The sequence below is a fragment of the Ostrinia nubilalis genome, chromosome 23, assembly GCF_963855985.1.
Source record: "Ostrinia nubilalis chromosome 23, ilOstNubi1.1, whole genome shotgun sequence".
Lineage (NCBI taxonomy): Eukaryota > Metazoa > Arthropoda > Insecta > Lepidoptera > Crambidae > Ostrinia > Ostrinia nubilalis.
In genome coordinates this window covers 6,478,156-6,502,168 of record NC_087110.1, presented here as the reverse complement: position 1 = coordinate 6,502,168, position 24,013 = coordinate 6,478,156, and the positions used below count along the sequence as shown (strand labels likewise).

Sequence of the window (24,013 nt, the reverse complement as noted above, 5' to 3'; positions counted from 1 at the left end):
TATTGTTCCAAAGATAGTTGATTTCATACAAACAGATTTTACTATATAAAGGGCCCTCCGAATACTTCACTTGCGAGAGCTAAGTAAGCACAGCGCCATCTATTGGTAGTTTTACGAACTTTGTTCTTGTAAACACTTGTACATAACTAATTTCGGAATATTTCCAGTTAACTGTTTTAGTTTTCACTCCCAGTTAATCAGATGCTTATTTTCATGGTTAACATTATATTCTGTAACATAACTATGCCAAAAATTTTAATTGACCCTTAACTTAAAAGGACATACTTAGTAAGTTCCATTTTTTAATTAATTTTGAACCTTAACAACAGATAAATGGTTGGAAGGCTGATTAAAACTAAAACCATATTTAACAATTCCTGAATCTTCTATCCAGTGAGCTGTTTTAGCTTTCAGGCTTCTACTCCCATTGATCAGGCGCATAGTCAGCACTTAATATAGAACACAACATTTTTGTTGCAAATTCAACTTTATCACAACTGCATAAGACACAGTGTTTACCTTGAAGCGCTGTCGTACATTATACATGGCTCACTGAGGATGTTACACGCACCGTGTTGCGGACAATAAGCCACTGTTCGTGGCCACTTGCTATTGTGCATACAGATAGTGATGTGTTGTATCCGTTATAATTTATGTACCTATCTGTGAAAATGTTATTGCATATGGCATCATTGGGGGAGGCCTATGTTCAGCAGTGGACGCCCTATGGCTGAAAATGATGATGATATGGCGAAAACAGTTGTCATGTTACATGGATATTCAGATCGTAGGTCCACCTGGTGGAAGGCCTCCGTATGCTACGTCTTCCGGCACGTGGTCGTCACTCGAGAACTTTTCTGCCCCAACGGCCATCGTCTCTACGAGCTATGTGCCCCGCCCACTGCCACTTGATTTTAGCAACTCTGCGAGCTATGTCGGTCACTTAGGTTCTCCTGCGGATCTCCTCATTCGGTAAAACATCGAAAACAGTATGTTACATGGATATTAATTATTTGCCGTAAAATAATGCGTATAATGCAATACGTGTAAACAAACCAAGAGTGCTTTTAATCGATAGGAGAATATCCAAGCAAGAAATGTCAGCCCTACAAACATCTATAGAAGTTGTGTTTTTAATTTTCAAACATACGGTATTGCTTGTCGCACAAACAAGGCTAGAAAGTTCAGAAGATGAAAGTTTAACGGTCGGATGGAGCTCAAAATAAAATCTTGTTCGGAAAAACTTGGCATACGCTTTGAAAAATAAAACGTAAAAGTTTGTCATAGCCGAATTAGTGGATATTGACACAGGATCGGATGCGTTGGCGTTCGCCGTATCGAAGTTTTTGTCCCATCACTAAACTTGTGTCGAGATTAGTTTGGTATTGCATTTTGAGCTCTAAAGCTTTGATGTTAAGATCGTCTTGTTTTAAGTAAAGATACAAAATTAGGTGAACAAACGAGAGGTAGACACGGGCTACGAGTATCAAGGTAAACACAGTGGCACCTTAAGTTAGTTGTAAAAGGAGTGTTTTTGCATCAGCATGGTCTGTTGTAGGTAGTCTGATGTGCTCTAGACTGTATATCGTGTCCATGAAGAATGATTAAGTACTGTCACCTACTGCATCCGATCCGAATCCAAGAAAACTCTACATATACCTAGATTCTAATGCTCCATTAGACTGAACTCTATAATCCGGGCAATTTCAAGGCGACAGTGAATAGGCACTTACAGGGCAGATATGTACCATCCTAATCTGCATCTCACTTAGCACGTGCGATTGCGGTCCAATACCTACCTTGTCTTGCATAAAAAAGACCCAAAATTCGTAGATTTGATACATCCCATTTACCCATTGAGTAATTGCTTCAATATAAGCCTTAAAGCTTAAAATACCCGACGCTATAGCGTTTAACTCAGTCAATAGGTATATGGGAGACATTATATGACGTTGACGATACAAATCTTAAGTCTCGCTGACGTTTGACCGTCACAAAACCATCCAGTAGCGCTCCCATACCTGAGGCACTGACTAAAAGGACCAGTTTTTTGATTCATAGTTAAAATAACTATTAATATTGTAAAATTTTGCTACTAGTGGTTAAATATTAACAAAATGTAAACTAGGTAATAGCACAGAATAATAATAAGTACTACGTACAGAAGTTTTACTTCGCGAAGGTATTTACAAAAATATATGCTCAATGTCATTAACAATATGGTGTAATTTAGCCTGTCTCAAGAGTCAAGCACCATTTTGTTGACAAAGGTCAGTGATCGGTACTGCGCCGAAGCTATAGGGCTGACTTCGGTAAAATGATGTGACGTGAGGCGAGGTGCCAAACTGCAGAAAATGGCGGAGGAAATACATGATTTAGCATGAATTATCATGAATAATATTAACTCAGTGTCTTGAGGCAACTTAAAAAAGTACATTCTGTGTTTTTATTATTATTTAGGCAGTTAAATACTGCACAGTATTTAGTACACCATTTTCTTTATTTTCTTCCATCATACACAAGAATACGCGTGCGTGAGTCAATGTTCGCTCGTATGTGAGGCCTTGTCGAATAGTATCCTGTAGGTGGGCCATCGTGCGTGTTTTGTTTCCGATGTAAACTCGCGGAGATGAACAGGCCTGGTAATAGTTAAAAAATGTATTAAAAGTCAAGGTAACCATTGTTCGAAAAACATTTTTTTTTCGATTTTTAACCACTTGTCACATTTGACGTCTGTCAAATTTGACTATTGGTTATTTTAACTACGAATCAAAAAACTGGGCCTTAGTTAAGCGCTAGAACTATAGTTATACGGCTTAAACTTTACATAATAGGTACCCTTTAAACAAGGTGTCCTATGCTTTCCAATATTTCGTAGCTAAGAACAATAGGTGTTGCAATGCATTTTTGCCTCAAGGGAGGGCGATTGGCTGCAGATCGGAGATAGCCAAATAATTACCGTTTATGATGGTGTTAATACGCTTTAGTAAGGTTGTGTGCACAAGAGATGGGGACATAGAACGGTATTCGCGTATCATTCTGAGTAAAGGTGCGTCTACAAAGAAGCTGAAATGTTTTTTCTTAAAATGAAAGGTCGGGCAGAAACTGAAATGATGAATTTTCATTTCTGTGATGGGTCTGGGCGTTACTATGTATAATATGTATGCATTTACAAAAAAAAGTATTTAAGTATGTTTATATCCGTTGTCTAGTACCCACAGTACAAGCTTTGCTTAGTTTGGGACTAGAAACGTAGGGTAAAACGTCCAAGGATATTTATTTATTTATTTAAATCTTCCTTCTTTCGTTTTAGCCAATTGACGTCCACTGCTGGACAAAGGCCTCCCCCAAGGATTTCCACAACGATCGGTCCGGTTTTTTAAGTCACACCAATAAAGAATAAAGAGAGAGACATTATTGTCATCAAATAAATTGTCTCAAGCCGCCAGCGGCTATGATCTAACTAACATATACACGACATAAATGCTAATATTGAAATTTATGTGAAATATCTAACTAATTAAATAGAACATACTTCAGGCTAAAGTTAAGAATAGAATGAGCCGGATATATCTTTTGCAGAACAAATAAAAGGTGAACTAAACGAGTTCACGGCAAACGTAGTGTAGGACGCCCACCAGCTGGATGTACCGACGACCTCAAGAAGATAACTCTTATAGAATTTATTGATAAAAGTGGGGAGTCTTACTTTGTTGTGCTCCTTACGTCCAGCAGTGAACTGGCAAAACTCATAAAACTATTTTTTATAAGAATAAGAAATGGCAATGCCAGATTTTGTATGGAAAGTGGCGTCTTTTTTTTTTTCGCGCGGCCATCGATCAAACTTTGTTTTTTGATTACAAAATAGTGTAATAAACCAAACTTACTATGGCATGTATACCTCTAAACTCAGTCTGAACTGAGTTACGAGCATTAGAAGTTTGATGATTTTCATACTAGATTTGCTTTTTGTGCGCAAGTTTTGTAAGAAATTGCAACAAAATATTGCGCTATTTTTTTATTGCGCTGATTCTGCTCCATACTGATGTCTGGAGCCTATAATAGATATTTTTGTTTGTTTACACATACAATCTCACTAGTTTGTTGCAATTTCTTACAAAACTTTGCGCGCAAAAAGCAAATCTAGTATGAAAATCATCAAACTTCTAATGCTCGTAACTCAGTTCAGACTGAGTTTAGAGGTATACATGTCATAGTAAGTTTGATTTATTACACTATTTTGTAATCAAAAAACAAAGTTTGGTCGATGGCCGCGCGAAAAAAAAAAGACGCCAATTTCCGGCATTGTCTTTTATTCATAATGTTCATTACATGTCAAATTTTCAATATACCTATGTATTTTCTTATTAACAATAAACAATAGACAGTTTGACACCATACCCCAATAATTCGAAACCACAATTTTTTTTAAAATACCCTTCATTCTGGTCTTAAAAACTTAATTAATTTTTAATTAACTGTAAATTACGATTTTTGGTCGCATTGTAATTGAAAAAAGTAGTTTAATTGAGTTGACAAAATAGTGACGTCACTTGCTTGTAGTGCCATACAAAATCTATGGGAGAGTTTCGTTTTGACAGTTTTAAAAAGTACGTCAATTGATTGGTGGTGTCAACATGTCTATTGCAGTAAGCTATTGGGCTTTTTATAAGCCTAATTCGGCTTTTAAAAAGCGCGTTTACACTTCCCACCCCAGTATTATTTTAACCCTACCACTGCTTCGCGACTGAGCCCCTTAGACTCGTTGCTTGAGAACCACTGCGCTCATAGGGTTGCCAGGCGTCCGGCTTTAGCCGGACATGTTTGGCTTTTTAGGGACTTGTCCGGCCAAATATTGCCTTGTCCGGCCTGTCCGGCTTTTGTTAGGCTTTTTATTTGGTTGCCGCGCCAGGCGAAAGTCGAGCCACAGAATCATATGAAACGCACGCATCACGATGGTTAGCAACCAATGATGATAGTACTCACTCATGAGCTGACACTAATTGCACCCCCCCGTCACATGTCCGGCTTTTAGGGTAAAATGTCCGGCCAAATGAAGCACAAAGTCCGGCTTTTGTAATTTTGGACCTGGCAACCCTATGCGCTCACCTATTGCCCGGTAAAGGTGAGAAAGCCGCTCATGGTTATCAGCAATGTCCGTCCGAAAAAGAAAACTGCTTCGAGACAATAAACTGGTCAGGGGGCGTAGTGTGAATTTACGTCAAACCATTCGATGTCAACTGCGTAAAAAGTGACATTAATTGTATGACGGATTGTACAGCGCCCCTAGCGGAAACTTTCAAAAACTAAAATCTTCATTGTTTTCTAACACGTTCGCTAGTGACAACGTTTGATGTAAACTCACACTAATACTGAGAAGAAGATAAAAGCACAGATTATTAAAAAAACTGAAATAATGATGGTGATAATGATGAAGACTTAAAGAAGTCAGAAGCCGAACCTTTATAAGGTGCGATTGTGAATGAAGACAATATCGATCACGTACTCGTCGTCAAAATTCAATCAGTTCAAATTCTCGTCCCATCCACATGCGACGTCCCACTGCTATTAACATAGTATAGATAGGTACAGTAGCTACCTTTTAGAATATAACAAATGTGGGTACTAAAACATTACTTCAAAATACCAAAAGCATAAATATTATGAATTTTTATATCCCTTACTGATATAATTTGACCCATATTGATGGTATCCGAAAGCAAACTGTAATCCTCTGTCATAACCCCATTCAATATTTTCTATGGCGATAAAAGTCTAAATATAAAGTCCTATATAAGTCAAATTCAAATTCAAATATTTTATTCAGTACATAGGCCCTTTCTAGGGCACTTATACACGTCCCAAGCTTGCCCTACCACCACTTTGGGACAACAAGGACTGGTGCTGAGAAGAAGTAGCGGAAGAAACTCGGTCACCTTCACCAGTATAGTTACCTACCAAAATGTCTCCTTTTTACTTAGGTTACTACATTTAGTATAGCTATAGCATGATCAGATGGAGCCGTTTGTATGGAGACTCCTGTGGAAACTCCAAAGTTAGAGTTGTTAAAATTATCTAGAGTCAATAGCACATATAAGATACACTTTTACTGAAGCGTATTTTACAACCACTTCAGTGGTCTGAGTGTGAGTTTACATCAGAAGTCCTCACTAGTGATCGCGTTAGAAAAATGTATGAAATTTCTTGAACGTTTCCTCCATTAGGGGCGCTGTACAATCTGTCATACATTTAGGCTGAGTTGCACCACATAACTATGACCGTAACAATGACGATAACCGTTGCTTTTTGTATGGAGTTTGACAGATTTTTGACGTTTGTCAAAGTTAAAGTAAGATGGTGCAACCCAGCCTTAATGACATTTTTTACGCGCTCACTAGACCCTCAGATAGCACAGCAGTGTGTATCGTTTGTGCCCAATGCTCTCACAGTTAAATATCTGTCAGAACCTCTGCTTCTAACTTCAACTGTGACTTGAACGTCAATGGTAATTTTACGACTAGATTTGGTCGTAAAGCACCCACGTCAACGTTGCATTGTGCAAGCGCAAGTTTCACTGTTGCCTTAGCCCTACTTCGCAAAACGATTTTGATATATGCGACTCTATTCATCTCTTTTACTTTATCGAAGATTCTTGGTTGAGTAAAAGAGATGTAAAATTTGTTATAGCAAAGTGGACCTACACCTACGCACGGCCATGCGGAAAGAGATTCTTTTACTGGTGACATAAAATATATGACTGTGGACTCAAATTAAAAATTTGCTGTATCTAGAACTCTTTTCTTGAGTGTTAAAAAGAGATAACACGTTATCTTATATGTTACAGGCTACTTTGGGTGGATTCGACCAAACAAGAGTAAATATTAATCTCAAAATAAATCATCTGTTTTGGCATATTTCCCATACTAAAACTGTCAATGGGCCAGTTATACCAGGAATTATTCTCGGATAAAAGTTTGGTCGAATCGGACCTTAGTATGCCTATAATCAGCTGTATTAAGTATTTCAGTCTGTCGCTATCACAATGTGTGTTACGATTGTTGTTAAAGTAGGTAGTTGGAGATAAGATGTGGTAGCCTGTATTTGAGGACTTGGTCTGCACATCGCTTCCACCTTCAGCCTGATCGTCACTTTCCATCAGGTGAGATGCATGATTCTAAGTTTAGTCTAATAAATAAGCCTTTAAAATACTTTCTAAGACTAACAGCCTCCTAAAAGCTCAGTTTGTCACAAATATTACGCAAAAACTTTACTCAGCATGCAAACAAAGTTACAAGGAGTTCCCATATTCAACTTTGCAACGTCGCAAAATGATTGACAAGAATCTATTAAAAAGTTTCGTCTTTGTAACATCCTCGGTAAACATGTCTCTTGAATGAAATTGTATGGGCCCATTACCCATACAACAATGCAACCGTACCGTGTACCCTTCATTCAAGGGCCGATAGAAAGCCTTTTTTGCTGTGGCTATAAAAAGGCGAATGTACTCGTAAAGTATCAAGATAATCGCGGTTTGCATACGATTTTGTGCTCAAGTGTTTATTGCGTTCGGAAACGTAACTTACTTACTTAGAAATATATTCTACATTTATTTAAGTTTTACCTAAAAAGGTGATAATGATAAAAATAGTATTTAGCCTACCCTGAAACCGCTGAACCAATTTTAATAATTTCATTGCATTGTGTCCTAAAAACATTTTAAAAGGTGATCATAATTTGCAAAATACTAGATCATGAGGTACAGTTTAGAAAATTAATATTTTGTGTTTTTGATGAAAATTAAAGTGTTTTGAATCATGGATTTCGAGTTAACTACTTCATTCATATGAACGTGAATCTCGCGGGCAAAACCACGCGCTAATTTTATGAATGTTTAGTTATGTCAATAAATATAAGCTTCCAAAACATTTCGGTGTTATCCAGTGTTATCCAGTTAACAGTGATATCCAGTGTGCATAGCACCTAACTTAAATGAACGATACTGAACGCTACACATGTGTGAACTTTCAGAATAATGGGGCCCACGCTAAAACTTAAAAGCTTTTGCGGATAAGCTCGTCGTTAATTATTAGGTATAGCCGCCATAATGAAACTCTATTACCTGTTAATAATATATTATTATGGCAGTGCATGGATGGGTGGGCGATAGGACACACTTTTAATTTGGTCGGGTAATATCTGAGAGGTGAGAGATGGGTGTGCTTAACTGTTTACGCTGGGAAAAGATTTAAGAGAAACTTTAGAAGTAAAAAAACCTGAATTTTCTTAACTAATTTCAAATTATCTTGCTGTGTATTGCATCGAATAAATACTTTTCTTTTTTTCTTTCAATTCCTGTTGCAAGCTTCCTGTTGTATTATCATCATAAGCCTGTCGCCACAACAAAAATGCCAACACTATTGATGTACTTATTCCGACAGATGGTGGTAAGATAGCCAGTTCCTCTGTGGTTGAGGATACCGGGTGAAGCTCGCTTCCACCTGATCGTCAGGTGAGATGCAGGCCAAGAGCTTCCTCGTTTGATAAAAAATATCACAAAAACCGTTTTCCTAGTAGTGTTAGGAATACAGTCGGTTAGGTGTTGAAAGCAGAGCTAACACAATAAAAAATCCACGGAGTATGGGCTTAGCCCGAAAGCTCGGCTGAATTCCAAAACACACTGCAAGCAATATTTCACGCGGCCTGTGCATTGGAGAGAAATGGTCAGCAGGATTACTCTGCTGAGGGGTGCAGCTGTGGGTGCAGCAATGCAAAATCTCTTTCATCTCACTGTATCAATCATGTCATCAATGTTAAATCAGTAGTAAATAGAATACATTGAACCAAGCGTAGGTAGTTATTGAGTAGGCAAGAGACCTCTATCAGCCGAGATGTAGGTAGATCAACTTGAGCAGAATTAAATTAGGTACTGCAGTTTTACCAACCGGCCATTGTGGAAATAATTGGGGGAGGCCTATGCTCAGCAGTTGATGTCCTATGCCTGAAATGATGATGATGATTATGACTACAGTTTTACCTGGCCCTTTGTTACATTCTTATTAAATTAGTCAAACCGTTGCCTATGAGCAAGCCCCACTATCAGTGGAAGACTATGTGGAAGAGTTTCTCAATTATTTTTCTCTCTCTGCCTTTTTCATCTCAGTATCTACCTACCAATCATCCAATCGCTGGTTGACATTTCATATCTTATGACAGTCCTAAATTTATTAGTAGCAAAGAAGAATATATGTAGGTAACATCCACAATACAGGGTGGAGTTTAGTAATGCCATGCCATGCCAAGCCATGCCTCCATTGAATGCAGTTCTCATTCTTAAAAAAAAATAAAGTAATGTTTTCTTTCAGTAAAATTTTCTATCTACAGTATTAAGAGTACTTTCCCTCCAGGTGGCATTACAAAATTCCATCCTGTATAAAGGCTTCGCAACGAGTGCCTTTTATCCTTTTACCGAAGATCTTTTGCGATGTGGGGACGATGACTGTTCATAGTACACCTACATAGAACTTGAAGCGACTAACTGAACAGCCTGAATACCCTGACCCTTCTACACCTAAATACAGTATGGCTGGTGCGTCCAATATATCTGGACGTCCGGTACTATTAAGCAACAAACGGACACAAGGCAGCCAACTCCGCCGGACACGTATGAAATCCGCCATTGTTGGGAGAACTAATTCGATGGCTAGAATTAGCCACTGGGATGTTGTTGAATAAATTGTTGGCTCAAATGTAAGACTAGGAAGTCATTGGAAACGAGACTTAGAGATTGTAGAGCTTGGGATTTCGCTTAAAGTGGAAGTGCGAAATACTGGTTATTTTAAATTTTGGAACAAACAGCTATCTACTATTATTTTTAAAAATAAAACTTCAAGACATTAAACGGCCATTCTCAGATTAGCTAGTTTTTACGTGTCCGGGCTGTTAAATCCTTAAAAATGACAAATTAGAGACATGCAAGTATTATGTTACTTAACAACCTTATCCAGTTGTGCATAAAATCATAGGCCTCTATTTTAAGTATTAGTGGCTAAATTAATTTCATGAACCTCTGTTCTATAATTACCGTGACGCGTCCGCACACCGACTTAATGTTAAAAGTTGGCTGTAATTTTTATGTCGTATAGATTTGATTTACTCCATTCAACATTTTAAAGAGTTTATAAGACTGTCTTATGCTTGGCAAAATATCTATTCAATAAAACCATTCTGTAAATAATTATAATTAAAAAACCGCTTGTCCGAGCTAAAGTCCTAATTACCGTTACGTTTTCTGTTCGTGGTCATACTAGCCTAAGTAATAGTATTTGACACAATACATCATTACCGCGCGCGGCGCTAGCCCTTAGTTAGTGCCTTGACCTGTTAGCAAGTGGATGTCTATTGCGTTGGCGTAACCGTCGATGAATTGCGTTAGAGTATAATTACCATATCTTTGGTTTTCAATTTTTCTAATTACCATGTCCTTATTTTTATACTAGATTTATAAAGGTAGATCCACGTTGTTAGTTTAAATAGAAACATTACTTTGGCCTCCGTACATTGTAGTAAGACAGTATTTGCATACCCTGCAGATTTTGGAAATTTTGAAGAAAAACTATCGTTTTATAATTTCCATGTACTAATTACCATATATTTACAATCACCGTTGTATGAAATTATTACCTACAAATTGCACTCACGATTGAATAAGTATGATAGTAAAATATGAAAAAATACCTAGACTTTTGCATGACATGTTTACGGACTTTTCTTCCAATCTGACATCAACATTTTGAAAAGCTTTCGTTAGTTACCTCGAAATAGATTCGATTTCATGACGAATGTTCAGCTTCAGTTGCTGCATGGTTGTTGGATTATAGAGTATATTTTAACTCTTAAGGTGACCCCACAAAAAGAAGTTAGCTGGAGTAAAATCGGGGCTTCCTGATGGCCAGGAGATGTCACCCCTATGTGAAACATGTCTTGTACCAGATATTTATTTTTCTATCCATATTAACTTCGCCCTAAGAAGAGGAGATTGTCCAACAGTAACACTTACCTGGCGTGAACACATTAAGAACAAAAGGGAACAAATGTACAGACAATGGGCCTTTTCAAGGCGTGAGTGTATAGGCACTTTGTACCATCCTAGACTGCATCCTACCTGCCTTGTTATGCATAGAAAAAACTTCGTGTTATGCAGTGAATACTGGGCAGAAGAAGCTTGGAGAACAAACAATTTACAAATGCATCCTAAGAGCCATGTAAACATATGGCATCGACCCAGCCTCTCAAATGTAGAAATACTTTAACGTTTTCAAATTAAAGTATTAAAAATCTTGAGCTGTGCACCTTGGTTTACAAAGTCCACTGAAGTGATACCAAGCTTCAAAGAGGAAACCTATTTGCTGCATCCCTTCTAAATTCTGAAAACTCTACATTCAGGCTCAGGAGAAAGCGAATAGCATCAATCTGAAAACGTATTGTAAAAGAATCGAGGTAACAAATCATGGGATGTGCAGAGCTGGAACTGTCATTATTACAAATTCAATCCAATCTGATAAGGCTGATGGCTGATCGCAGATAGATTAAAAAAGGGAAAAAAAACACTATAATATCATTAATTAATTTTTCAGTGTATGCATATTAGGTTATCCGAAAAGACAAATTTGTGAGACTTGATCCATTATCTGTATCCATCGTTTGTACCACATTTAAAGCAAATAAAATAATGATGATTCAGATTCTGATTTAGCTAAATGCTCTGATTTGAAATGTGACACGTAGCCCCTTCTTGCTGAAACTAAGTGTTCCTGTTATAGCCTCTATTCCTGCAGTATACTGAAAATATCTTAATTCAATAAATAATAGAAATTAGTGTTTTTCTTTTTAAAAAAGGGTTTTAAGAGTACCTACAGCGTTTTTTATCACGTTTTTTTATCAATGCAAGATGTTGTTTTGTTTGTTATTTTACATATCTTTTCTAATTACCGTTAGATTAAGTATTAGCCTTATCTAATTACCGTGACCACAAAATTTTTGGGCCTCATTTGCGCGAAAACCGCTTTGAATAATTTGACGCCTTTACGATTATTCAATTCGTACTTTTCAGGTGTTTTATATTTAAATGCGTTTAAGTCAATTAAGCCAAATTTCAAAAATGATATGGTAATTAGGCTGAGAACGCCTAATCGTGAGAATGACCGTAAAGATATAAATAAGAATGTCACAGGGTTAATAAGGAATGCCATTTTCTAAGATACACAAGATTTTGTAAAGAAAGATTAGTCTGACTAACTGATTGCAACTGAAAGGAGATTAAACTACTTATGTGTAGCTATATTGTGTTTACAGTGAGACGTAGAATATTAGGGTTTAAATATCTTTATCCTCTTATGATCTACTATTGAGAAGTATCCAGTCCAGACAACTAATTTTGAAAGAACCCTAGGAGAGAGAAAACCGTTCATTTGGTAAAAACTAAAAAGACAATAGAAAAATATCTCACTCATTATGAGTATTTTTATATAATTTGCACATTTAAATTTAACCCACCCCCATAGAATCCACGCTCAATATATTATTATACCCACAAGTTAGTAACTTAGCCACTAACCGGACCCGCAGTCCAGCATTAGTTAAACTCCGAGATTGTTCGCGCAGAACTAACTCGTGTTAGCTTTTGATGGTATGGATTATTAATTTTGTTACTGGTTCCGTCTTTAATATGATGGACTAAGAGCTGTGAGTAGCAGACTCTCGCCATTTTGTTTCTGAAAGTTTCTAGCGCACGCTCTCGACACAGATATGTACACTAATAATATTTTAGATTTGATTGTTTGTACTGGACCGATTTGACCATTACAATCCTACATTATTTATGATGAACGTAAATGGTACGAAGTTCGCCGAATAAGCTAGTAGCTAATAAGTTGTATAAACTTCGATGAATAAATACTCAAGTTCCTCATTTCATAAAGTGTACTGAATCTTTTAAAAATGTGTTTAGCAGCTTAGACAAACTCCTTTTCCAATGTGCAACCTATTTCTACATCAAAGTTAGAAAAGTGGGATAGACCTAAAACGTAGCATAATATACTACTTTAATTGACATAAATAACTTTATAATTTTATAATTTAGGACATTCCGGGAATTTTCCCAGCGGTGCAACTCCTTTAAAGGCATAGTTTCTCCCTGGGAAAAGGAAGTTAAACTGTCATTGGACCCCCAACGAAATTAATCAGAAAAACAAAAGAGGAGTTCGAAATTAAGGATCGACTTCCCATAGTTGGGATTAGCATTATAGATAAACGCTAGCCGTAACTTCGAAATTTCTCATCCAGTGTCTAAGTAACTCAGATAGAAGAGCAGTCGCCCGGCAAGCGAAAGGTCGTGGGTTCGATTCCCGCCTTAGGCAGTTCGATTTTTTCAAGTTATTTATAATTTACAATTTAGCATAGATTAGTTTCCAAATCATACAATTTATAAAAACACCTCTTCCAAACTCTAATGTGAACTATTTTTCATATTCGCTGGCACAGCCGCGCTCAGCTGCGCACCATAAATAGGTGAACCCGACCAAAGACAAACTGCGCGCGATATTTCACCCCGTCCGGCTGATGTCCGGAGTGTCCGGACTCCGGACTCCGGTGTCCGGAACTGTTAAAAGCTAAATAAACGAACGCGAATTTGCAAACAGGGTTAATATTGTTGTGTGGTTCCAGAAATGTTGTCCGGTTAATAGACTGTTTTGACGCGAATCCTGTGGTAAAAGAACAATATGGATGGTTTTTGCGTTAAGATTAATTTTCAAGAGAATCACTGTGTGATGAAAAAGCACTTCTAAGTTTACAGTGTTTGGCGATGTTATAAAGAATTTACGGTAAGGCACTCTATTTTTTCATAGATAAATTAATTAAAAATAACATGAACTTTATTTATATTCATATCAAAAACCCTAAGTATCATACTCAGCACTCCTTTATCCCTGGACTCAAACCGTAAAACCGTGGAATATAATCTGAACCAACAAGTTGGGCGGTTATTCTTCCTTGCACTTGATACATCAACTTTGATATTACATAGTATATTTTAGAGTATGTAAGTAGTTACTTAATATTTGATTGAAGTCTAAATTAAAATCATAATTTCAATCAAGTCCCAATCCCTGAATCGAACGAGTGAAATTCGAGTGCGAGATTAAGCGAACGATTACATATAGCGGCAATGCAATCAATCAACTATGTCAATCTTTTGCATTTGCACAGCTAGTGCGGCAATAACTCACATCGATATCGACAATTCGATTGAATGAACTCAATTTACTAGGTCACCCATTCACAAATTAAATAAAGTCAGGACCACACGCTCTAATCTGTGGTCAGTCTTATTTTTAATCTGTGGTCAGGACTTAGTGGCGGGAAAGTAAAGAAAGCGTCATGTTAGGTAGTTTTGTTTCATTTTCAAATGAGCAGTTAAAGGCAAATGAAACAAAACAGTGCCACTTCACTTCAAGTTATCTCAAGAAGTCTGCATGAGGTCTCTCTGAAGTGCCACATCATTGCTAAGACTCAAAGGAAAGGAGATAAATAAATCTCTACCATTCATTAAATACTTTACATTGCATCAATAATGTATCCTAAAGAATTTTGTATAATGTTTACTAGACAGTGATACCTACCTGGAATAGTCATATTGGAAAAAATTCAAGTCTATTAATTACAATTCATATCGACTACTTATATCCATTACTGCGTTGGTGTTACAGCATCTTCTGCGCATCAATGCTCTCGCCTCATTGTATGCTAAGTTCATTCAAATCCCACCAGTCTCCTACTAGTTCTGTCGACACGTTATTCGAAAATCCTCCTCCTCAGTCTCGCATAGCAGTTTCCAACGCGTTTGAGCAGGACAGGTTTATTGGTAAAAGATTAATCAGAATCACCAGAATTGAGGCCCTCTGCAGACGTTCGATACAAAGTTAACCATTACATGTGGCGATAACAATCGCTATTCAATATTAGGTCTTATCTTTATCAATTTAGAGGTGACTAATGATGTTTGTAGAGTGCATAATTATTGTTGTATCTCCGTTTCGAAATGTCGCTACGTACGGTCTATTATTTCACCCACGCTGCGGCGGGCATGGTTGCATATGCACTAAACTGGTTTTATGTTATGGAAAAATAACATTTCCAAAACCTTTCATCGCATTGAGATAAAGTTTATTTTGATAATAAGTCGCTAAAGTAATGCAGGCACTTATTAAAATGTACGATGGAAGTAAGTACGAATTTATTTACTTTTAGATTCTTTTGCGGGAATCAGGTAACATTTAAAAGAGTTTTTATTTAATAATCTACAGTTTTAAGTCAAAGTAATTCAGCATTTTTATTCTTACATTTATTTTATAGTCAGAGCTTAAAGTTTTAGACAGTAGGTAGTTATAAAGTTCAGGAAGAAAAGTTTACAATCAAGATGTAAAAAGTCCTTAACTATTTGAGGAACTTTAAATTCCCATAATTATAAACTAGTTAGTTACAATTTCCTGTTTCTTACTCCCAAGAATATTGTCTCTGGTCCTAAAAGAGTTTTGCTCCCGGAATCACAAGTGTCTTAAAGTTAGACAAAGTAAAGCTTTTTAGCAGAAGAACCGAGATGGATTCACATTAGTTATTTAGCAGCTGTGACTGCAAACTTTGCAGCTGTGTTTTGGATACACACTTCTACGCGTGTTTCTAAATTATACAGTAGCTTTTTAGCTACTATTCATAGTCGCTTTGTTTTAGTAGCATTCAAGTACACATGTAGGTAGCCATACTCTAATGAGATAGTCATCAGCCATTCCCACTCACCTTTTCGGTCTAATGATCGCACATTGTCATCAAATCGTCGCCCACCGAACCAAAGCTGACACAGTCACAACACTATGCATGACGTCACTTCCTATTCCACTCCATTCATAAACTAAATCGACCACAGATTCGTTAAGTCATCGGACGCACTGGCTGGAACTGAAAAGTCCGACTTCCGTCAAGAACCGGGCACTGTCACTTTTGAAAAAGGAACACGGTTTGGTTTTTAATTTCTATTTCTTTTTTTCGTCAGCAAAGAGGTTTTTATACGCGTGTGCGTCAGCCGGTGCGCACACTCATTTGAGCACGCGCCGGAGCCTCCGATCGCCCCCGCGATTTTTGGCGCGTGGGCGCAGCAGCCGGCACCCAAAACGAATTTGCGTAATCTAAAGATAATAAAGCACAGATAAATCCGTCCGTTTTTAACACGAGACGACCGGCGACAGCAGGGGACCGCATGAAAATGGCGAGCTTTCTTTATAAGTGTATGTTAGAATTTTAAATGAGTATCGAATAATGCATTCGACATAAAAAGCTATCGGCGGCAGCTAACAATATTATGGTGGTGCGTTGGGATGCGACTTCTCGTACAGAGCCTTGTATGGAGAAACGGGTTCCTTTGCAGTCCCACACGTTTCGACTTTTTGCGGACGACTGGAGGAAAGAGCTGGGGGCATCTTCGGCCGGCGTTGGTGGAGCCGTGGTGCTGGTTAGAGCGGGAAGTTTTAAAAGCGTACAAAGGCTGTATAAGGGGTCTTGTAGAACTGGTCGGTCCTGGCAAGGAAGGATGGCTCGTGAGTGCTTGCAAGCCACGTCCCGGTTCATACATTCGTAATGGAACCGACTTCTAGCTCGTAATTAGACGTCGCAGCAACAACGTGTAAGGTTTGATGCCGGGTTTTGACCTCTTTAGAGCCTTTTAATTGCGAAGTTCAAATAATTCTCAGCCCGACTCAAAGAGCACAGAATATTTTTTTAATACGCACAGTTTCAATGCCTCATTAAAAACCATTCTGCCCTTTTAGCGTAACAAAGTAGTAAAATACTTGATACCACATCACATCATTCCATCGTGATAATATTTAAAGTAGAATAGGATAAGTGGATATAATTATGTCGTAGCTATATTAATTTACATAGTTATCTGCTAAAGCTAGTTAAATAATGACCCGGACTAAACCAGGTCAGCGCAGTAGTACCTAATATTAATTAAGCGATATTGATGCGAGTTCATATCGTGAGCACGTGGTTTGCAACTACTTAATTTGAGTTGAAACTTAATTAATTCAAATGTTAATTCATTATTAGTATGGAGATCCCTTTTACAGGGCATGTACATCTGCCTATACATAAGGCCATATATTTGCTTGCCCTACCGTGATGGTTGGTAGAGCAAGCTAATTCTGTTACTTATGTTATTTTGTAATCAGAAACATTATAATCGAATAAAGTCGGATTGCACAGTATATCATCTGAAGGTCTTTTTGAACCACTAATTAAAATACTATTAAAATATTAATAAATAAGTAGTCGATTCACACACTTCCGTATCTGTGTATTTTTAGTAAATAAAATAACAATAAAGCTCTTCTCTATTCATAGAATCTGAGAAGATAATAACAATTTCTCGTTAATTAACGCTTATTTAATGATTATCCTAATTAAACCTTATTAGCTGAGAGTTCCCGAATAATGTTCGTTCTAAACAAACAGCTTGTCGAATTTGCTTTTGTTATTTACGTAGGCGTTATAAAATACAATGTAAGGAGCTTTCATACAAGACTCAGGCAAATTAGCATTTAATTACTAATTAATAATGATATATTCTTATTACATGCGCTTATTGCTATACAGTCAGCGTCAAATAGTTCGTGCGCGTCCAAAGTAACTTATAAATACGCAACACGTAGTTATTTTACTATAATTTTATTGGAATTAGGTTGTATTATATTTTCAACTTTTTGGCCACTTTTTACGAAATATTTGACGCTGACTGTACCGTGGTTTCAGCAGATCTTATGGATGTCATAAAAGGCGACTAAGGGACAAACATTCGAACATCAGGTCAACAATTTGTAGCAAATTCTTTATTTGCCTTTAATTTAGAAAAGATCTTGCTCCTGCAAAGGAGACAAAATATGACTTGATAATGATGATGATGACTTATGTGTTTTCAAAACGACATTTAATCCTGTATCGTTAAGTTGTAAGATCCTCAATATGCCGAAATAGGGTACATTTACCTTAATTGTAATATCTGTCCCCGAAAACTCTTCTATCCGCTCTATTAATCAAAGCTGTCTCTGAATACACCAATCTAATTAAGATTTAAATAGGTATTGGTTAATTTAATATTTTCTTATAGGGACACATAGGGAAATAGACGGGACAATGAAGCTTAGGACCCAAAGTCTAACAATTTACGAGTTACATAATTACTAAAGAAGTCCACCGATCCTCGCTAATAATGCACCGATTCAGCCTCATAACGTTATTAGCCGCGAACACAGTAATATAACGTTATTGATACCGTTATCGGTATTTCCACACGCATTGCCAGCGAATAAAACAAAAGCTTTTCAACGTGAGAACGGTATTCAGTATGAAGCGACGAATCAATTCATCGTTTGAAAACAATAGGTACCCATTAAACCTACTGTTTGACGGAGTGACTCATTGGTAGGGCTGCCTCTTCATTGTTTGAAAGATTAAAGGTAAATTACCTGAGTAAATCCTAGCCTAGAGACAGAAATGTTGATAATATGGAATGGAATATATTAGAAGACGTAGCGTGGGCAGGCCTCCCACTAGGTGGACCGACGATCTGGTGAAGGTCGCGGGAGATGCCTGGATGCGAACGGCGCAGAACCGGTCTTTGTGGAAATCCTTGGGGGAGGCCTTTGTCCAGCAGTGGACGTCTTTCGGCTGAAACGAACGAACGAAGGCCCGATTTCCACCAAAGCGGAGAAGAGGAGATAAGAAGAAGTGTGTTTTGAATAACCAATCAGATTTCTGAACCGAAACTGAATGAATATTTTGTGGATAATAACTTAATCTGATGGGTTATTATAAACGCATCTCCTCTGGTCGACTCTCCTTACTTCTTTAGTGGAAACAGGCCTTAAAGGAAAACTCCTGACTGACTGATCTATCAACACAGCTCAAACTTCTGTAGCAAGCAAAAAGATAACGCACGTTCATAATCAAACTGTCACTATACAAAAAAGTCGATTTTTCAGGAAAAGCATTTGAAATGCTCAAATTTTAAAACCTTTGCAAAATGAGCAAAATGCTATTAAATGTTTTGTTTTTTGTTAAAGACCAGTAGGCTTATTTGGCTTTTACGGAAATATAATTATCTTTCAAATTATCATAATGGTTTATTTAATATTTAATTTTTTCTCTAAAAATAGTGTCACTTTTCCACTAAAATTGAGACAGTGACAGTTTTCAATTAAAAACGTGTTAATGTTGTATTATTAATTTCGGTAGAAATGTCTCTATTTTCATATAAATTTGACGATGAAAAATTAAAAAATGATTATTATTAAATAAAACTAACATAGAAAAATCATTAATTTTAATGAACTTAAAACTTAATAATTTGGATTAAGTGGTACCAATGGTAACAGTAATAAATGTTAATTCTCGATCAGAAATAAATACGTTACACACATGAAATTACTATAAAATTACATCACATAAATCAATTTCTTAGAAAATAAGGTACTCTCTTGTTCAGGCAGCCTTTAAACAACCAGACCTTGATGACCTCGATGAACTTGACGAACTAGATAGTGATTTTTCTTGGGAAAAAGGCTCAGAGAAGTAGGTTTAAATTCTGGATCATTATCCAGCGGCCATTACCTCTGCGAGCTATGTGCCCCGCCCACTGCCACTTGATTTTAGCGATTCTGCGGGCTATGTCGGTCACTTTGGTTCTCCTGTGGATCTCCTCATTTCTGATTCAATCACGTAGGGAAACCTAAGCATCGCACGCTCCATCACCTTTTGGGTAACCTCTCAGATTCATAAAATATCACTGGCAACACACACTGATCAAACTTTTGTCTTGAGGCACTGCGGTATTTCGGACGTTAGAATATCACGAAGCTTCCCGAACGCTGCCCAGCCGAGTTGGATTGACGATTGACCTCTTTCTCGAAGTTGGACCTGCGTAACTGGACTGTTTGTCCCAGGTCAGTAAACTTTCGAGTGTAGAGTCTCCAGATAAGTGGATACTACATGGACATTTGACATGTTTTTTGTCTTGTCCATATTCATTTTCATACTCATTCATCAGGCCCACTTGTTGAGAGGCTCTACTTAGGCCATCGAGCATTATGCCTAGATCTTCCACAGTCTCAGCCATGATTACGACATTGTCCGCAAATCGAAGGTGGATTATGTACTCGTTGATATTTATGCTGAATCCGCTCCAGTTCAGAAGCTTGAAAACATCTTCCAGGGCGGTGTTGAACAGTATCGGAGATATGACATCTCCCTGTCTCACCCCTTGCTGCAACTGGATGAGTTTCGAGTCTTGATCCTGGAGACGAACCGACATTGTGGCGTTTTCGTACAAGCCTTTCAACACTTGTATCTATAGTCAATTTGGCACCGTTGGAGAGACTGTAGCACTGCTCAGATCTCGATCGAATCTAAGGCTTTTTCATAGTCCACAAACGCTACACAAAGTAGTAATTACCTTGATAATTTCTTTAATTTTACTAGTGTTTGGATTGACTGGTGGCATTTTTGTTAGATAAAATTATAACTACTTAGTCATTTAAAAATATTTCTTGTTGTTTTAATATTTCACTATTTGGATAAACACAATATTCTACGAAGTGATGAACAATCTTTTTAAAAATGTAAGAGAAATATTATCACTTTTTGTTTTAAGGCGTTTTTCGTATTACTTTATTGTGACTTATCTTATGGTTTTGGAGTAAAAGCGTCTTTATGCTAAAAATGACGTTTTTCAACACAGAGTTTACATAACTATCACGGCGTGCCCGTCCAGATCCCGTCACTACTAAAAACGTGTCACTGTTACTCACAACAAATGCCGGTTTTCCCATTAAACTCCATAACGACACTAGTGATATCTGCCGAACTATTTGAGCTTTAAGCGTGGGATTTTTACAGCATGCACTTTTCGCGGAGCGCTGATAGATGGCGATGTTAACTCAATTTCTCCCAATTTCGTATAGTGACGGTTTGATTATGAACGTGCGATAATATGACGTACTTTTATAGGCATCCAATAAGAAAAGATTTTCAAAAACTCACCCCATAAGGGGATGAAAAGCGGGCAAAAGCTAGTAGCAGAAACGTCCTTTAATTTCTGCTAAACTCAATAAAAAACGCCTTTGGTATATCAATTTCGGTTCAGCTCATTCTGTATTGTTTAATGTCTAGTAGCCAGTTACAAAAGTGTTGAATAAAAGAAGTTATTTCTTTGTAAGTTTAAGTGAGCGCGTCTCAAGCAAAATAAAGTAACATTAACTACCCTCCCTAACTAGGTAATAAAACTTTTTCTCACGACTACTTCAGGAGTATTTTATAATAGTTGAGAATAACCAACGTAGGAAACTCAAGTCGCATCTGACAACTTTTTCTTGGAAATAATTACAATGTTAGCTGATACACGATAGTTAGTAGTAATTTTACCATCAAACTTGCACAAATTAATAAATTAATCAACATCGCAGCATAAACTATCATTACATTACATAATACTGCAAGTTAGGATAGTTGTCTGGAAGAGATCTCTTTCTAGTGACAACACCGCCTTCCTTAAGTTGTTTCCTTTTTTTTATTTCATTCATTTTTCAATTTCGTGTGATGTGCAATAAAGAATGAAGTTGCTGAATGAAGGCATTTTAAAAAGATCATCACCATCATCATAAACCAAAGGCATAACACTGCTAAACATAGGCCTCCCCCAATGATTTCCAGATTGGCCGGTTGGTAGCGTCATCTTCATCATCAAAGAAAACTTCTTCTTAGCACCACGTTACCAGCCGATATTATGCTATCCCTATGGTGATGAATTGAAGGCCCGTCCATCTGCCGCCATTCACTATAATAATGTTGGCAGCGTCATAGGTCATAGCGAAAAGGGCGAACATAACTAATGAAAATTTCATTCAAGTCACATTCCCCATTGTAATATTCCACTTTGACTCGTGGCAACCCTAACCGTTCACAATCGCATTTATTGACAAAGCTTGACATCTGCGTCCCGTCAAATCGGCCCAATTAAGTACCCTGCTCCTCACTGACCTTTCAACGCAACAGTATCCTTCACCCCACACAATAAGATCCAATTTGCAATCCTCTCAGGAGTCTTGGGAGTATTGTACTCCTCCCGTTGAACTCAATTTGCAGTACGTGAATTTGCTTGATTTGCTTTTTCACTTTGGAACAGGCGATAAGAAAAATTTGGAGCAATTTCCACTTCAGAAGGCGGCTGCAATGGCGATTACTGCTTTTCCTCGTCGTTAAGTCGTTCTCGTTTGTTTTTTATATTAAGTGCTTTATTGATGAAAATATAAGGAAAACATGCACGCTGATTTCAGATAATTTGGAAAAACTGACGAAATGATATTATGATTGATGTTGTAAAGGCACTTTGAGGTTTATGAAGATGCATGTTTTAAATTAATGTGGTTCATTCTTCTCTACCTTGGTTCGGTGACTAAGTAGTATCTAAATTGATGCATGGTAGGTTCCTACTTCGAATCCTATGGTTGCTGCAAGGCTTAATCACTTTGTTATTCTTATCTTTGTCCTGAACAACCTGTCCAAAACTTGAACCTGAACAACAGGCCTTTCACCTTACGCTAATAATAGTTTCCTATGTTCAGCAGTGGACGTCCTATGGCTGAAATGATGATGATGATGAAGTAGTTTCCATTGCAATTAAAAAGGCGATGTTTTTGAATTGCTCACTAGAGTCACTAGTTTGGAATACCTACCTTATTTATTTACGCTAGCTAGGCTACGTTTAGCAGTGTTTAGGAAAATTATTTCCCTAAACCAAGTCATTTACGCCCATATTCACAAACATTACTGAGGTCTCACAGTGCACGTGGACGCACGGGGTGACACACGAACCAATCACAGAGCTTTATTCAATGCTGTGCGTTCGATTTGGTGCTTCACTTAAGCAAGCATCGTTTGTGATTACGGTTAGTCTATGCTACGTAACAAACAGTGTAAAATTACGTTTAGCGTAGTAATGTAAGCCAATAATTAAGTTTTTTTTTATCTACAACGAGGAAGCTCTTGGCCTGTATCTCACCTGACGGTAAGTGACGATGAGGCCGAAGGTGGAAGCGAGCTTCACCCGGAATCCTCAACCACGGAGGAACTGGCTATCTTACTTCTAAATGCCGGAACACAGCAATACTGTTAACATTTTTGTTATGGCGACAGACTTAGGTAAGATGGTGGTAGCTAGCCAGGCGGACTTAGAACACTGTAAAACACTTACTTAGTAACATTGCAAAATGCAATACCTACTAATGATATTGCTATGCATACCTGCGCATCACGACCGTTATAAAGGTTATTGTGATATTATTAAACATAACCGACATTTATTTACCACATTACCACACATAATACCGGTTAGTGGTTTTAGCATGTAGCCATGTGAGTTTTCCAGCAGCACGTGCGAAGTGGCTGTTGGATAATGTATCCAGTAAACCAGTGGTTAGAAGGACTCTGCCGATTTGGATATGGTCCGGGTTCCTTGGCAAGACGCACAAAGTGTAAAGGCTTCAAGGTTAATAAGTACATACGTTTTTGCATTTTAAGACATCATTTTAAAACTTAGAAATATCGATTGCCTCAGATGAGGATGGAACCCACGACCTTTCGCCTTTGTCGGAAGACCTGCTATTATTGGTGTAGGTATATTGGTTCCCAGTTTGCTTTCGAGTTCGTGATGAGAATTTCAATACTAAATCCTCTTAACCATACCAAATCAAAACGGCACAAAGGCGGTCTTAGAGCAATCTCTTCCAGACAACACAAGAAGAGGACAAAATGTTTTTAATAAATGGGGAAGGTGATTTAAAGTTATTACTAACTGGGAACTTACATGACTAGCAATAAAATAACTGGTGACAATACATAATATAATAGG

General features: G+C 37.4%; 1 protein-coding gene across 1 annotated transcript in view; it reads right to left on the bottom strand.

The window, feature by feature from the left end:
- The window catches only part of LOC135083390 (uncharacterized), a 122,397-nt gene extending 106,076 nt beyond the window's left edge, over nt 1-16,321 (bottom strand). The window contains exon 1 of the mRNA XM_063978133.1: nt 15,853-16,321. The gene's annotated coding sequence lies outside the window, so the exon portion shown is untranslated. The remainder of the gene's footprint in view (nt 1-15,852) is intronic.
- Between the last annotated feature and the right edge of the window lie 7,692 nt (nt 16,322-24,013).